Source organism: Aegilops tauschii, chromosome 3, assembly GCF_002575655.3.
Source record: "Aegilops tauschii subsp. strangulata cultivar AL8/78 chromosome 3, Aet v6.0, whole genome shotgun sequence".
Taxonomy (NCBI): domain Eukaryota; kingdom Viridiplantae; phylum Streptophyta; class Magnoliopsida; order Poales; family Poaceae; genus Aegilops; species Aegilops tauschii.
The window spans coordinates 470,583,431-470,595,457 of record NC_053037.3 but is presented as its reverse complement, the minus strand read 5'-3'; the positions used below and the strand labels follow the sequence as shown (position 1 = coordinate 470,595,457).

Genomic DNA, 12,027 nt, shown 5'->3' with positions numbered 1-12,027 from the left:
CGATGGCCTAGGGTTGCCCCGGTAGTTGGGACTTGGACGCCAGCCGGATGGTTGAGGTGGTGCTGTTGGTGGAGTTGGCGGTGGCGGCGTCGATGCAGGCGAGCGAGGAGAAGCAGTGAAGACCTGAGGACGGGAGTCCTTCATAGTTAGGGCACGATCGGCCCATTGGAGCATTGAGTGAACCTCGGCGAAGGAGGGACGCAGACGCATCATAGGGATGAAGGAGGCCTGCTTCTCGAACCGCTCGCTGAGGCCGTCGAAGAGGATGTTGATGAGCTGGCGATCTTGGATCGGATCACCAAGTTCGCGGAGTTCATCCGCAATCGCCTTGAGGCGTTGGCAGTAGACGCCGACTGGTGCATCACCTTGCACTGTATTCCGAAGCTCGGTGTGGAGATTGTTGGCGTGACCGTCGATGTTGTCCTGGAAGAGCTGACGAAGGGCCGCCCATAGATCGGCGAGGGAGGGACCGTCACAGTGGACTAGATTGAAGATCTCTGTGGAGACTCACATGTAGATCCATTGAATAATGGCGAGATCATCCTTGACCCATTGCGGATCATGAAGTTGAGGAAGAGAGTCGTCGGCAACGTGAGAGCGGAGATTGCATCGCCCAAGGTGGACGTCGAAGAGGTGACGCCAATGGTAGTAGTTGTGAGTAGCGAGGTCTAGGGTTACGGGGATGTAGGGGCTAATGTCGGAGATGGTGTCGGTGAAGGAGATGGAAGGGGGTATTGGTGGGGGTAGAGCTAAAGTAGAGGTAGAGGCGGAGGAGGCCGCGGCGACCTTGGGGGCGACGATGGCAGCGCGCCGCTCGAAGTAGCCGGGCGGCGGCAGCGGTGGCTGGGCCGGCGGGTTAGCCATACCCTAGGATCGTAAGGCTGATACCATGTAGAATTGTATTGAATAATTATTGATGCGATATTGTGCCGGTACAAGAAGTGTATATAAGAGTCAAGCCATATCTGACCTAGCCTTATTACAAATCGAGTAGGAGTCTTAACCCTATTACAAGTTGTATTCTAACACATCGGTTGTCCAGCATCACCAACAATCCCTTGCAGCCCAGGCCAAGCTTCGCCTCTCTTTCTCCACTTCTCTTTTCTCCCTAATTGGCCAGGTTCAACTAGTTGGCGATTATGGTTAGGTTAATCTTGGCAAGAACTTGTGGTTGGACTCACCTCTCGCTTTTATTTCTGAACTTTTAGCGGATGACTAGTAGAATGCCCGTGCGTTGCCACGGGCTTTTGAAATATTTTGCTGAAGTTATGTAAACATAATGCATGTTAAATTTCACATTTAGAGAAAAGATAGCTGGGCATAATTGGGTAATAATTGAAGTCCACTTCACTGGCAATGTAAATTGATTAAAATAGCAATTTGACGATGTATACATATAGAGCAATTATCTAACTAAAAATACGTTACAAATTAAAATTTACTTGATGCACTTAAGAAATTATCTCATAATCAGGAATGTTGTCTATCCAGTTTTTTTAGCTTACTTGCCCAGCCTTATTCTGACCTCAGCAGCTCAGCTACTCTCTCACCACAACCAGCCCCCTCAGTCTCTCACCCCATGCACCCCTCACTCTATGTGTTCCTATGCCGACAAGGCTGACAATACGTAGACGATGAAAGTGACCGTCATGAACTACATTATTCCTCATCTCTTCACCCAAATAGATCTTTCTAACATAGTTCCACCAATTTCTTATATTTTTCGTGATTGCTCCGGATGGATGGTGCAAACGAAATGCTGTAACATGATGTGTCGGCATCCCTCTAAACACTACCACCATCTCCGCCACCTGAGATATCCTGTACCCTACCTTCAAATCCGTTAACCCCCTGCCCCTTCTCATCCAACGATGACCCGCCTTTAGTTCTTCGTCTTCGTCCCGTAGTCGCAGATTTTTTTATTAGACACTCTGTCGACCCGCCCGCCTCTCCCTGCCTAAGCACATGCCACCGCCACCCTACAGCCGGCGAGTGTTGCCACACGTCGCCACTTGCTCAAGTCACCACCTCTGTCAATGCTGATGCCAGTCGTCCCCCTAAAATCTACCACCATCTTTAGTGCCCATGACCTCCCGCACCCTGCACTCGAGACCGCTAACCCCTTGCCTCTCCTCCGCCGCCAACACCCACTGCTTCTACTAATCTTCTTCCTCCCTCTTCATACTTTTTTCTCCGTCGACTCTATTGACCCGCCCAGCTCTACCTACGAAACCACTTGCCACCGCCATCAACAGTCAGCAAATGTTGTCACACACTACTACCTCCCTCTACCCGAGTTGCCGCCTCTACCGCCGCCCAACCCTCTAAACAGTGCCACAATCTCTAGCGCTCCTGACCTTCCGCACCACAATATATCAATGCTTGGCCATATATGAAGATAAAAGAAGGATCAAGATGGTTCTCTGAAGAAGTCATACCATCTCTTGTCACACATCATGTTCATAGATCATAGGCATACTCTCTTCTCTCAACTTCATTATCATCTTTTTGGACTACAAAATCTAACACTCATGTTCTGAATAATCAGTAGAATAAATTAATTTCAAGAACATGTCATGGGTGAATTATTTGGGTCCATACTTAAAAATAATAATCAGTTATATCTGAGAGATATTTGGCAGGTTACACCGAATGCCATGTAGAAGCGATACCCAATTTGAATGGATGCATCGTCTTTCGAGTCCGATAAATATCATTGGCATGCAAACTTGAGATACTTTGCCATCACATGCGTTAAGTATGGCGCCTCTCCGCCGCAAGAAAGAGGTGGGCTTCAGAATCAGATCAATAAAATAAGTGAGATCCGAGATTTCTGGAATCGATGTATGGGCGCAAGAAATTTTTATCGGAAGATATTGATTAGGTGGGATATAGCCTCCTACCGTATGGCAAGAAAAATCGGTAATAAAAACCAGATCCGAAAGGTGTGCTTTCTTTGGATACAAATCGGTGTGGTTGATGCTTGACATACTTTTTTTGAAAGTTGGCAAGAAATCGGTGTGAGCAAGAGGTCGTGCGAGAGGGTCGAGCGAACGAACTATGTATGGGCTCCCATATTTTTTGTAAATATAGAGATAAAAACCAATGAGAGGTGAGACAAAAAACAGACGAAAAAAATATGGAGGCGAGGCTACCAAGTCATACATTAGGAGTAGAGAATCAGGAATGGATCCGGAAGGAGATCGAGGTGGATCGGAAAAGAATCATTTCCTGCCCGTTTGTAATGTGTTTGGTCGGAGAACGGACTAAAATGATCCCTTAAAGATCAATCTAGCAGGACCTAACAAGGAATCGAGTGCTTACTCAGAGTACCAAACTTCTCCACTTAATAAAATATCCATATACTGACCAGACTGCATATATAGACATAAAACTAACAGGACAAAATAATTCAGTCATACACGCAAGATAAAATTGGCAGCCAACTGCATTTTCATTTCAAATAGCACTTGGTATCTACATGGACCAGATGACTGGAAAAAGGTTTGCTAACTCTCCTGAAAATGCACACCCGTCAGACCATTGGACATATGAAAACTACCAAGTGGAAATATATATTTGAATAATTTTCGAGTGCATAGATTAATGGGAAAGAATGTCACTTTTAGCGATGAAGACATGATGGTGTTCATGTTTCAAAATTAAGCTAAAGAACATCAATAATGTTTCTACCTAGAAATAAGATGAGAAAGTAACAGCTTAATGATCGAAAAGCTTAACTGAAAGCTATACACGTTCTCTCCTAGCAAGTATATACATGTAATTAATGGTCAAATCTGCCATTGTTCAGATATAACATATATGCAGCTATATATACATGTTCTCTTAAGGCATTTATACATGTATTGGTCAAATAAATAATATGTTATTCAGAGAGTAAATATTAAGTGTAACCTTGTAGCCATCTTTGAGTTGCTCACCATTAGCAAGGAAAGTGGAAGGTCTTTTTGCTTAGAGTTTGGCCAGTAGCAGTGGAGGAACTTCTTCTGTTGAATATCTGCTATGTCTGAATGGGGGCTGATATGCCTGTCCTATAAGATAATCTCCTTGTACGGGACATAACCCTTATAGATAATCTCCATGTACAGTCCTATAGATGGAACAAATTCGGCAGAATATAAGTGAAAGCAGTTTGATGTAGACGGGAACTTCATGTTGCTTTTTCTTCCGCCTGCAACAAAAAAAATTAACAGAATCAAAACGAATTTAATGCACACACGTGAAGATGCATATCTATATTTTCTTCTCTTGTTCTTTAAAATCAGATAGCCATATATTTCTTTAGAATCAGACTAAACTCTACGTACTATTACACGCAAGTCCAGGGCAATGGAAAACATAGACCTGATGCGCTGCAGAAACACTTTGACATCCTCCTTCATGATTTTCAACACATAGACCTGGTCTTTGTTTTCAGAAATGAGCTGCTAGACAGGTGACCAATCTCTAGTTGTCTATAGCCCAACCTGATGAAAAACAAGAAAACAAATTAGATGATCTCAAACGAACGGATCCATTGCAACATCTAACTGCACTGCCTTGCCATGGAGGCCGGCGCATGTACCTGTTTCTAGCAGGTCGGCACAAAAGAAGATCATGGATGGCCGCCGCTGCTGCTACGCAAACAACATGTGGTCATCGTGGTAGATGTTGGAGGGGGCCAATGGATAGAGAGGACCAGGACGTCGTGCTTGAGTGATTCGACGGGAGGAAGGCGTGGTAATCGTCGTGCCGGTTGTCCTCCATGCCCTCACCCTCCGACGAGTAGTGAATGCCCGTCTCCCTCCACCGCCACCTCCACCTCCATCTCCTTATATGTATGCCGACGACTTCCCCGACCTACACATGCATATTCCTCCTACAATGTGCCCGTGTATTGCAACGGGAAAAACAATCGTAAAACAATTCATGGATGGGCAGTGGACATGATGAACTTGTACTACTTGCGCTGCATCATCAATCAATTTGCACTATCATTAAAAAAAGTGTCACAACCTTTGGCATCAACAGCGGCGTAGCATTAATCATTCTAGCCGAAATCATGGAATTTGAAATGGATTTGATTTCCACAACATGAATTTGAAATTCAACTGAAGAGAGTTATGTTTTCTTGGTGTATACATTTCGGCTGTGTCCCCATAATCAAAATATACTACAGATTTTCAGTCAAATAACATTGTTTCATTGTTTAAATAAAACCATTTCAAAGTTGTGCCTCTCTGTGGGTTTTGAGCCATGCTCTTACGTATTTTTGTGCAACTACGCGATGATAGTAGAAAATGAAAAACATGCCAAATCTGGGTCAGAAGAGTGCAAGAAGGCACCTGCCGATAGCAGTGGACCATTTACTGTCAATGAAATCTGGAGCGGGTACACTTAACACAGTCTGCATTGCAGACTTCCCTCATCAAATCCATTTCAACTCCTGCAGTGATAACCAGAAATATTAATATAAATAATTAAAATGCGGACAGAGGACATATTATGCGTCAATCATGAACAGTTTGTTGCCAGAAGATCATGTATTGTTGTACTCAAGGCATGCTAGGTCTCCCATTGAAGAATGTAGCTATCAATTGCCACTGAGAACTACAAGTATCCTGTAGTTGTGCATGGTAAGCTTCTTGAAAAGAATAACTCAATGCAAGCTTGTTACTGAGATGGATTATGCAAAACTCACCTCTATCCATGTTATGTGAGAGAAATTCTAGCAGAACTTGTGTTACTTCCTCTGCATCATCAATGAATTTGCACTATCCTAAGAAATTATATGTATCACAGTCTTTGGCATGAACCACGCTGAACTACAATGCTCTTATCCTCTCTACTCTCTGTTCAATACTTATCTCTTTTTTCTTATCTAAATTGAAAAATAAATGTCACCGTGGTGATAAACATTTATGCTAGAGCCACAAAATTTAATACCTATATCTTTTTGTCTATCTACAATGCAATATTACGAAAGGCATAACTTCAAAAATTAAACAACGATAATTCAGTAAACACATCATTTGTCTAAATATAATGATGTTCAAAGTTAAAATATAGGGACGAAAGTCCTGCCTGAAGAACCGTCATCACAAGTTCAGCAAACATACCACACACTATAACTTTCTGAAAATATACAGTCTCTAGCCCATTAAGCATATTTTAACAGAAAGTAATGGAAGCACTAACAAAACTAATTTAAAAAAGGTAAGATTGGGATCGAAAGGGTGTAGCTTACGAAGATCATTCCTTTTTCTTGACTACAGTGTGGTCCTAAACTTCTGATCATCACGGCTGCAGTACAGACAACAGAGAAGATTAGACTTGATTAGATTTTGAACTGATTTTCAGTAATCTTCCTGTGTCGTAGGGTACCATGTTCCCTTGAAACTAATATCAACAAAATAATTTTCTTACTCGGTCTTGAGGAACATAATAAAGATACACATAGGGAATTAATATAGAGTAATCCAAAAGAAGAACTAATCAATTGAAAGGTATCCAGATCGTACGAGGAATGAAACAACACCTTCATTAACATGTCATACCAGGATGAACCAATCTAACAATAGTCAAATAAATAGAGGAGCAGGCATACCCGGACTCCACTGCGGAAAGAGTGGTTGCTTACTTTTCATGCTTATTCCCCAATAGGTATTTTTATCAGATGGATCAAATGAACTCTATCCATAACCCGCCATTCTTGGTATGGTTCATGACACGGGATGGTGGCGTCGCACTCCTGCAATTGACATGTGGTTAAAGTATGACCAGCAGCTACATTCACCTCAACATAACTCAGAAGAAAAATCACCACAAAATAAAATTCAAAAGGCAGGTAATAATTGATAGAAACTTAGATCAAACAGAGTAAGAAATACCTTAGATTAAGCATTCATAATTTGATTTTGCAGTAAAAATCATAATTTGGTCAGAAAATAAAATACCTAAGACTCTCCTGTATGGGATTTAATAATATGGCATGCACTGTATCCTAAATTCAGCACCAAAGGATATGTTCTTAGATTTTAAATCACCACAATCATGTGAAAAGAAATAATCATCGCTATCTATTTTCATTAGGCATTACCCCCAAACACAAGGTGAGCAAGTCCAACAGGTAGATGGAGGGATGGCTGGAATGGGGCAGAGGAGAAAAGGGCATGTTGCAAAAGTTTGTTCTGTCGGGCGGGGAGGAGCAATGCTTGCAGCTAGCTATCTATTTTATACTCGATATGTCGTTGACAACCAAGTGAAGCTGCTGCAACTTGTAAGGTGCACGCATGGTGGGTGTCTTGCCATGGTTGCAGCAATGCTAATCTTTCCCTATGTCGCGGTCCATACTGGGGAAACAAATAACCTGCATACTAATCATGAACATACTCAGAAAATGCATGCAAGGACTGAATATATGGAAGTAAAAAATTGTCGACCTTGCGCCAGTGCTACTGCATCATTGCAACAATAAGAATTTACACCCACATCTTGTAGAAAGAAATCTGCACACAACATTAGCTACCAAAATTAAGTACCTTTAGCGGTCATCTCTCACATAGAATTTTATCCCTTTTTCAGCTTTTCTGCACAATCATCTGCAGAGAAACAACCATAGAGTAGATCTTTTCTTTAAGCATTACCAAATCTCCTCATTTATCTGAAAAGAAATAAAAATTTGCATAGCTATTTTATTCAAGCATTACCTCAAACACATGAGTAGGTCCAAGTGTCCAACACGTAGACCCAAGGGGGATGACTGAATATTTCATAATCGTCATGTCATCCAAGGTGAAGCCTGAGGCTGATGCTGCCTGTATGGTACGCGCATGGTGGGTGTCCTGTCGTGGTTGCAGCAACGCTGATCTTTCCCTCGCGTGGGGCCGCAATTCCGGCTCTCGGATGGCCGGCGAGCCACCGGCGAGCAGCAGCCTCACTTCACCTTATTATCCTCACACTACAAAACACTATTATGCTCACTAAGTTTAAAATACTTTATTCAGGTTAATTTTATTTACAAACCTAAAAAATGATATTCTGATTTGCACAATATTAACACATGTCACGATTAAGAAAAAACAAAACCTCTGATGACCATGCCACTTGAATTGCATAATTGCTCCACTCAATGTTTTCTCCTTCCAAAATACAAGAATTTTGTTATATGACATGTACCAGTAGAATAACATGTCTAACAGGAATTATCCTGTTATTGTAGATTTGACAAATCTGGAAGGCTATGAAACTTTGTTCTAGTTGATCATTAAGCACCAAGTTTAGCACCAGGTGACTGATACCTGCCAAAACAAAGGCTTAAATTGTAGGGAAAGGCAGACCTGGTATATCCATGTAAGTTTAGATGATGTATAGCTCATTGTGGAAACTTGAACCGCTTTTGATTAATACTCTCTGTCTCAATAAATGTGAGAAGCATGCGTGGTCCTGAACCTGGAAATAAAACATGGAAACCTATCATCATACATTTCTAAAAATAAAATTGACTGTAACAGTATTGTCGTACACGCTAAATACCATGCCCCACCATTCTTTACGAATCATTTTATCTACTGGAAATTGTATCTGATGTAAACATGAATATTTTGGGGCGGGCTCAACCAATTTTGCTACAATGAAATTATCCAAACTTACAATGCATTTTCCCTACATGATTTAATGGAATAAAACATAGCGTGATACATGTTCACTCGCACCGGGCATTGCAAATGGTAAAAAAGTTGAACTGGACAAATGTGTGTAAAATAGTGGTTGACAAACCACACCTACTATTGGAGAAGCAACAAAATCGTGGCTCACATTACAAAAGATTACCTCAGAGTTCAAATGCTCTTCGTGCTCAAGGGCATAACCCATTGGGTAAAAATCACCATGTCTTCAGATTTCAATTCCTTCATCAACAAAATAGGACAACTCAGGTTTCGAGCAATTTGCATAATCACAATAAAAAGCAAACCTGGGTGATTTTTACGAAGCAGTTTTTGGCAATCTTAGGATCAGCACAACCTATACATGAAATTCAGTGCTATAGGTAAAAAGACCAACATCAAACCATAAGCCCTCTATGCCGCTGCCACTTGCCAGATTTCCACCGGCGACATCCTCCGGCTACCTGCTCCTCGCACGGTCTTGCGGCCTCCTGCCATCCGGTGCCACCAGCCGATCTCCCGCTGTCCGTTGCGCCACCAGTTGGTGTCCCTGCCATGGGAGAGGAGAACCTGGGGGCGCGTGAGTACAGGCTACGGGGAGAAGATGGGTTGGGGCGAGGGCAGGGAGATAGCGTTACCTGGGTCGTCGTTCATCGTTGTCGCGGACGCGGCGCTCCTGCTCGTCTACCTCCCACTTCGATCTCCTCCTGGAATAGGTGAAGAAAAGAAGAGACGGCAAGGGCGCAGATCCACCGCTCCAATCAGATCCCTTCCATTTCCTTCCCTCCCTTGGGAGAGGGAGAGAAGGTGAGGGGGAGGAGGAGGCCGCCGGTTGTGTCGCCATGGCCGGGCAGGGCTCCTCCCGCCTGCCCGCGACGGGAGGTGGCTGGGGCGGCAGCGACGGGCGGCGGCGTTTGAGGGAGGGGATCGGCGACGGCTGTGAGGGCGAAGGAGCCGCGACGGAAGGTGGCGGGGGCGGCAACGACGGGCGGCGGCGTTTGAGTGAGGGGATCGGCGGCGGCTGCGAGGGCGAAGGATCTGGTGTGGCGTCGCTCGAGGGCAAAGGCTTCGCTCGCTCGTTCGCAACGCACGTGGCAAAGGCTTCGCTCGCTCGTTCGCAACGCACGTGCAACGTCTTGCTAATTTTCGTAGGTTAACCGTCGTAGGTTTTTTTAGGACGATTTTCTTTTGATGAACTGTAGTGTTTCACAACTGGCATCGTGGTAGCATACCGATTTTTTTTTGTCGGTCTCGAGGGCAGAAGGGGGGAATCGCTGGGTTGCGGGAGGTGGGATTGAGGACGAAAATTAACCGTCTCTGGTGGGACGAAAATTGACCGGCGGAGACTACCAACTGCTCCATTAGGAGTTGAGATGTTGCGTTGTTTAAGTTATAATAAATCTAGCCATGATGGCCTTCTCCTAAAAATAAAAATAAATCTTGGCAAGAACTTTAATTATGTTTGTTTGAATATAACTCCTGACAAGTGGCAAGGCTAAGAACGCGGGCTAGCACACAATAACATTTGACTTGGCTGCTGCAGAGTTGCTTGTTCCCAGAAGCTCGTCATTGCAGAACCTGTCATTCGTTCTCTAGGGAAAAATATATGACAATTAGCGGTCGAGCAGCCTGCACGATCATGTTCAGCACACTCCTATCAGATGTCCGCAGCTGGCTAGCAGCCGTTAATTCCGGTCAAGGGATTAATCAACACTAACTTGGACTGCTATGTAATAATCTGAAAAGACAACTACTTCCTCCGTTCCTAAATATTTGTTTTTTTAAAGATTTCAACAAATGACTACATACAGAACAAAATGAGTGAATCTACACTCTAAATTATGTCTATATACATCCGTATATGGTAGTTTATTTGAAATCTTTTAAAAGACAAATATTTAGGAACGGAGGGAGTAGCTAGCTAGTCTTCCCCTGTACTTCATCTTCTCCTCCAAGAAAAGAAAAGGCTAGGCTTCCTCTGTCTCCCGCCGGCTCCGCCGCCGGTCCGCCTCGTCTCCGGTGGCCTTAGGGCCATGGCGGCGTAGTGGATCCCGGCTCTTGCTGGCAGGAGGCTCCGTCTTTAGATGCTCCTTTGAGTTTTGTTAGGGTTTGTATCATGTTCAGAAAGACGAGACGGCGGCGGCTCTCTGAAGATGGAATAAGGTTCTCCATGCCTAGTCCCTGTTTCGGTGGTGCGTCTAGTATCTTCGGTGGGCGTGTGAAGGTGTGTCTCCGATGAATCTGGCATTGTTGGATTTACTCGAATCTTGTTGTAGTTTGTCTATGTTCGTGTGTCTTTAGGTTGGATCCTTCTGATTTATGCTACTGTTCAACGCCGGTTGTTACTGTTTTGGTGCGCTGGTCCTATGGGGCCTTAGCACGACGACTTCCCGACTGTCTACTACAGCAAGATTTGCCCGGCTCCAGCAAGGAAGGGGCGATGACGACGTCGGCACGCATTATTTTAATGATCTAAACAATCTTATAATGCTCCTTCGAGTTTGCTATGTTCGTGTGTACTTTAATGATCTAAACAATCTTATGTTGTACTCCCTCCGTAAAGTAGGAATCTAAACGCTCCTATATTTCTTTACAGAGGGAGTATTTCTTTAAAGAGGAAGTACGTGGTATCTATAATACGAGTTTCTAAATTCCACGGAGGTTACGGGCCCCATTTTGAACATGGACGTCACGCCGCTCATTCTAGAGGATTTGAACCGAGCTAGTCGTGTCGATCTCATCTCAAACATCGGTTTGACCCGTCGAGCCGACACAATAAATTTGGTGACCGCAGCAACAAGACAAGGTGCACCAACGGGAGTGTGAAACACCGGCCGAAACCCGTACGTGCGTGCTGGGTCGAGATCGTCGCGCGGAAGTAAAGCACGCACGGCACGGTGAACCACCCGCGCACACGCTAGGCCACCATCGAGCAGGTCCACATGTGTCTGGTGTTTACGGTTCTGTAGCCGGTGCGCGCAGCTGCCGGCCGCTCTAGAAGAGTCAGCTCGCCTGAACACACATGTTGACCAGACTAGATACTGCTATCTAGACTCCCATGATGCCATGACAAGATTGAACGCAGATCCGTACGGGTGGTATACTTACTGTAGTAGACTGGTAGTACTACGAGTAACTAATCTCTGGCACCGCGCGGTGAAACTTCCTCGAAAAGTAGATGCACACACGTCCACGTCTAGAAGCCAGCCAACAAACACTTGCGAGCCACTAGTACTAGTCGTGCGTGCGCGCTCATTTGTTTCCTACGTCCACCAGACCCCAACTCAAGTTGCGCACACTGTATAAGAGCCACCAGACATACGGGCCAGAGCCACATATGCATTACACAGTGCAGCCGAGA

The 12,027-nt window shown here is 44.3% G+C and overlaps 1 long non-coding RNA gene across 4 annotated transcripts; it reads right to left on the bottom strand.

Annotated features, from left to right (window-relative positions):
- Positions 1 to 3,720: 3,720 nt before the first annotated feature.
- Positions 3,721 to 9,739, bottom strand: LOC120976843 (uncharacterized). Of its 4 annotated transcripts, none has more exons than XR_005773407.3 (10): positions 9,305 to 9,737; positions 8,833 to 9,236; positions 7,710 to 8,451; positions 7,542 to 7,601; positions 6,608 to 6,751; positions 6,248 to 6,303; positions 5,346 to 5,446; positions 4,586 to 4,879; positions 4,366 to 4,487; positions 3,721 to 4,192 (listed from the first exon to the last, which is right to left on the bottom strand). It is a non-coding gene; the product is annotated as an uncharacterized lncRNA (long non-coding RNA). The 4 variants fall into 4 exon arrangements; XR_005773406.3 differs by having other exon boundaries at positions 6,641 to 6,751; positions 9,305 to 9,736; XR_006672410.2 differs by having other exon boundaries at positions 5,346 to 6,303; positions 9,305 to 9,739.
- Positions 9,740 to 12,027: the final 2,288 nt, after the last annotated feature.